This window comes from Chionomys nivalis, chromosome 23 (assembly GCF_950005125.1).
Source record: "Chionomys nivalis chromosome 23, mChiNiv1.1, whole genome shotgun sequence".
Lineage (NCBI taxonomy): Eukaryota > Metazoa > Chordata > Mammalia > Rodentia > Cricetidae > Chionomys > Chionomys nivalis.
The window spans coordinates 42,452,466-42,457,752 of record NC_080108.1 but is presented as its reverse complement, the minus strand read 5'-3'; the positions used below and the strand labels follow the sequence as shown (position 1 = coordinate 42,457,752).

General features: G+C 60.4%; 1 pseudogene; it reads left to right on the top strand.

The window, feature by feature from the left end:
• The first annotated feature begins 1,074 nt into the window (after positions 1–1,074).
• Positions 1,075–5,287, top strand: LOC130865137 (atrophin-1-like; annotated as a pseudogene).

Here is a 5,287-nt window from a genome sequence, read left to right as displayed (position 1 = left end):
AAGATAACCAGAAGGTTGTGATAACCCTAAAGATGCACTATTGTCAAACATACCTTAGTGCTGACCACAAGCTCTCCAATTGCTTTTAAGACCCATATGTGAAAAGGAATACCATACATTGTAGGGGTAAACTACCTAACTACTCAGTCCTAGAGAAATTATGGTTATTATAGGAGAATGTACAGCCACTAAACCAGAATAACCTGTAACAACTATAAACAAGAATCTATACTCACTGATAAGTATAGTCATCATCCTTCATCAATGAATTTCCCTTTGCAACAGATGGAGACTACTACACAAAACCACAATCAATCAAACCACAGGGTTGTGTAGTTCACACTCCCACACCCCAGATAAAGTTGAGTAGGAGGAGGTGGAAAGATTGTAAGGGACAGAGAGTCAGGGAGTTTGCTGTGAGACGGTGCCTCCCAGTAGCATATAACAGAAGCATTTAACATAATGTCTCACCAACATGTATGTACTAATGAAAATCCAAGGACTCAAGTCTAAATAAAAACACCTCAACCAAAGAATGTTGAGGGTAGGAGAAATAGCCTTCCTCATGAGGAGCACACACTTGCTATTGGTGACCCCAAACTAATGGTCAAACCTAAAAACATGCTTACAAGAAAGATTATATAGATCCTCCGCCCCCCGACTGCCGCGCGCTCCCTCCCTCGCGTCTCCTCCGGGCCCCTCTCTCCTCCCTCTTCCTCCCTGCTCCCATCCCCCTCTCCCGAGCGCCTTCCCTCCGCCATCCGCTTTCCTGTGCGAGTCGCCGGACGCGCCGCACAGCCCGTCCGCCTGTCCGCCCGCCCGCAGCCCGGCGCCGGGCCGGGGCCTCGGGCCAGGACGCGTTTGTGGGCGGCTGGCCTCGGGGCAGGCTAGGGGCGCGCGGCACGAGCGGCGGGAGGGTCGGGGGTCGCGGGCCTCGCTGGGGCCCCGAGTGCGGGCGGGGGCGGGCGGCGCGTTCTGGGCGGGCGGGGAGTGCGAGAAGCCGATCGGGGCTGCGCGGGGAGAGAGGCATGGGGGCCACCCTCGGGGGGGGGGGGCTGGGGCCGCCGCCGCCGCCGCCGCCGCGGCAGCAGCGACTGAAGCCGCGCAGCGAGGAGGGGCGGGGAGTGGCCGCCGCCGTCCCCGGGAGGCGCCGGAGCCCGACTGCACTCGCAGCCAGCCAGCCGTCCCGAGCCGCTCACAGGTCACCTCTGACCCTGTTTTCCTAATCCCAGACCTAGTTACTTCGTGAAGGGGGCACTGAGGCTCGGCAGTGTTTCACAGAGAAAACCCTGCGAGTACCACGTGCCTACAACTGCTTCCAGCTTCCCAGACCACAGCTGTGGGGAGCTTGGGGTACAGCATACGAGATTCTGTATTAAGCTGCCCAGGCAGAGGAGAATGGGGTCTCCACAGCCTGAAGAATGAAGACACGACAGAATAAAGACTCAATGTCAATGAGGAGTGGACGGAAGAAAGAGGCCCCTGGGCCCCGGGAAGAGCTGAGATCAAGGGGCCGGGCCTCCCCTGGAGGGGTCAGCACGTCCAGCAGTGATGGCAAAGCTGAGAAGTCCAGGCAGACTGCCAAGAAGGTGCGAGTAGAGGAGACCTCTACCCCAAAGGCCAGCAAGCAGGGCCTCAGTGAGGAGATCTCAGAGAGCGAAAGCGAGGAGACCAGTGCACCCAAAAAGACCAAAACTGAGCAGGAGCTCCCTCGACCACAGTCTCCCTCGGATCTGAACAGCTTGGATGGGCGCAGCATTAATGACGATGGCAGCAGTGACCCTAGGGACATAGATCAGGATAACCGAAGCACATCTCCCAGCATCTACAGCCCTGGAAGTGTGGAGAATGACTCCGATTCATCTTCCGGCCTGTCTCAGGGCCCGGCCCGCCCCTACCACCCACCTCTACTCTTTCCTCCTTTCCCTCCACCACCAGACAGCACTCCCCGACAGCCAGAGCCCGGCTTTGAACCCCATCCTTCTGTGACACCTACAGGATATCATGCTCCAATGGAGCCACCCACATCTCGATTATTCCAGGGCCCGCCTCCTGGAGCCCCTCCCCCACAAGCACAGCTCTACCCTGGGAATGCTGGTGGAGGTGTTTTATCTGGGCCCCCCATGGGTCCCAAAGGGGGAGCAGCTGCCTCTTCAGTGGGTACCCCTAGTGGAGGCAAGCAGCATCCCCCACCCACCACCCCAATTCCAATATCAAGCTCCGGGGCCAGTGGTCCCCCTCCAACAAAGCCACCTAATGCTCCAGTGGGTGGTGGGAACTTACCTTCTGCTCCACCATCAGCTACTTTCCCCCACGTGACCCCAAACCTGCCTCCTCCACCTGCCCTAAGACCCCTCAACAATGCCTCAGCCTCTCCTCCTGGCATGGGGGCTCAGCCAATCCCTGGGCATCTGCCCTCTCCCCATGCCATGGGTCAGGGTATGAGTGGACTTCCTCCTGGCCCAGAGAAGAGTCCAACTCTGGCTCCCTCACCCCACCCTTTACCCCCAGCTTCTTCCTCCTCTGCCCCTGGGCCCCCAATGCAGTATCCATATTCATCCTCCAGTAGCTCTGCAGCAGCTTCTTCTAGTTCTTCCTCCTCCTCGGCCTCCCAGTACCCAGCTTCCCAAGCTCTGCCCAGTTATCCCCATTCCTTCCCTCAGCCCACAAGTATGTCTGTCTCTAATCAGCCACCCAAGTATACCCAGCCTTCCCTCCCATCCCAGGCTGTGTGGAGTCAGGGTCCTCCACCTCCTCCTCCCTATGGCCGCCTCTTGGCCAACAACACCCATCCAGGCCCTTACCCTCCTGCTGGAGGCCAATCCACAGCCCACCCACCAGCCCCTACACATCACCATCACCAGCAGCAGCAGCCACAGCCACAGCAACAACATCATCCTGGAAACTCCGGGCCCCCTCCACCCGGGGCATATCCTCACCCCCTAGAGAGCAGCAGCTCCCACCATGCACACCCTTACAACATGTCTCCCTCCCTGGGGTCTTTGAGGCCCTACCCACCGGGGCCAGCACACTTGCCTCCTCCTCATGGCCAGGTGTCCTATAGTCAAGCAGGTCCCAATGGCCCCCCAGTTTCCTCCTCTTCCAACGCTTCCGGCTCTTCCTCTCAAGCCTCCTACTCCTGCTCGCACCCCTCCTCATCCCAGGGTTCCCAAGGGGCATCCTACCCCTTCCCACCCGTTCCTCCAGTCACTACTTCCTCAGCTACACTTTCTACTGTCATCGCTACCGTGGCTTCCTCGCCTGCAGGCTACAAGACGGCCTCACCACCCGGGCCCCCTCAGTACAGCAAGAGAGCCTCATCCCCTGGGTCCTATAAGACCGCCACTCCGCCTGGATACAAACCGGGGTCACCACCCTCCTTTAGAACAGGGACCCCGCCTGGCTTTCGAGGCACCTCTCCGCCAGCAGGCCCAGGGACCTTCAAGCCAGGCTCACCCACTGTGGGGCCAGGGCCCCTGCCACCTGCGGGGCCTTCGAGTTTGTCATCTCTGCCTCCACCACCCGCGGCCCCAGCGACAGGGCCGCCCCTGACTGCCACGCAGATCAAACAGGAGCCAGCTGAAGAGTATGAAGCCCCCGAGAGTCCGGTGCCCCCGGCCCGAAGCCCCTCGCCCCCTCCCAAGGTGGTGGACGTGCCCAGCCACGCCAGTCAGTCAGCCAGGTTCAATAAGCACCTGGACCGTGGCTTCAACTCGTGCGCGCGCAGCGACCTGTACTTCGTGCCGCTGGAGGGATCCAAGCTGGCCAAGAAGCGCGCGGACCTGGTGGAGAAAGTGCGGCGCGAGGCCGAGCAGCGCGCACGCGAAGAAAAGGAGCGCGAGCGCGAACGGGAGCGCGAGAAAGAGCGCGAGCGCGAGAAAGAGCGCGAGCTGGAGCGCAGTGTGAAGCTGGCCCAGGAGGGCCTTGCTCCAGTGGAGTGCCCATCTCTGGGTCCAGTGCCCCATCGGCCTCCCTTTGAGCCTGGCAGCGCTGTGGCTACAGTGCCCCCTTACCTGGGTCCTGATACTCCAGCCCTGCGCACTCTCAGTGAATACGCCCGACCTCATGTCATGTCTCCTGGCAATCGCAACCACCCATTCTATGTGCCCTTGGGGGCAGTGGACCCGGGGCTTCTGGGTTACAATGTCCCAGCCCTGTACAGCAGCGACCCAGCTGCCCGCGAAAGGGAGCGGGAAGCCCGTGAACGCGACCTCCGTGACCGGCTCAAGCCTGGCTTTGAGGTGAAGCCTAGTGAGCTGGAACCCCTACATGGGGTCCCCGGGCCAGGCCTGGATCCCTTCCCCCCCGACATGGGGGCCTGGCTCTACAGCCTGGGCCACCTGGCCTGCATCCCTTCCCGTTTCATCCGAGCCTGGGGCCTCTAGAGCGAGAATGGCTAGCGCTGGCAGCTGGGCCAGCCCTGCGTCCTGACATGTCTTACGCTGAGCGGCTGGCAGCTGAAAGGCAGCATGCAGAAAGGGTGGCAGCCCTGGGCAATGACCCTCTGGCCCGACTGCAGATGTTCAACGTGACTCCCCATCACCACCAGCACTCCCACATCCACTCCCACCTTCACCTGCACCAGCAGGATGCCATTCATGCAGCCTCCGCCTCGGTGCACCCTCTCATTGACCCCCTGGCCTCAGGGTCTCACCTTACCCGGATCCCCTACCCAGCTGGGACCCTCCCTAATCCCCTTCTTCCTCACCCTCTGCACGAGAACGAAGTTCTTCTTCACCAGCTCTTTGCTGCTCCTTACCGGGACCTGCCAGCTTCCCTTTCTGCTCCCATGTCAGCAGCTCATCAGCTGCAGGCCATGCACGCCCAGTCAGCTGAGCTGCAGCGCTTGGCACTGGAACAGCAGCAGTGGCTGCACGCCCATCACCCATTGCACAGTGTACCACTGCCCGCCCAGGAGGACTACTACAGTCACCTGAAGAAGGAGAGCGACAACCGCTGTAGAACCTGCGATCCAGAGAGCGCCCACTGCTCTTTCACCCAGACCTTGGAGGACTACTCCACCCTTTTGCCGCACCCCCACCCCCCCAGAGCCGAGGAGAGGATGCTGCCCACTGGCAGAGCTTCTGCAGCTGGGCAGAGGGAGGGAGGGAAGAAGGGACAGACAAGGTTAAGGCCCAGGGTTGTGTGCAGAGGTGGGAAGTGGCAAGGGTGGGGACAGAAAGTGCACAGTATCTTGGACCAGGTCCCTCTTCCTTATCCCCTGCTTTTCTTCTCCTCCATGCCCAATCCTTGGTGCCACTGCTCCTCCCCTAACCCATTGGTGTGA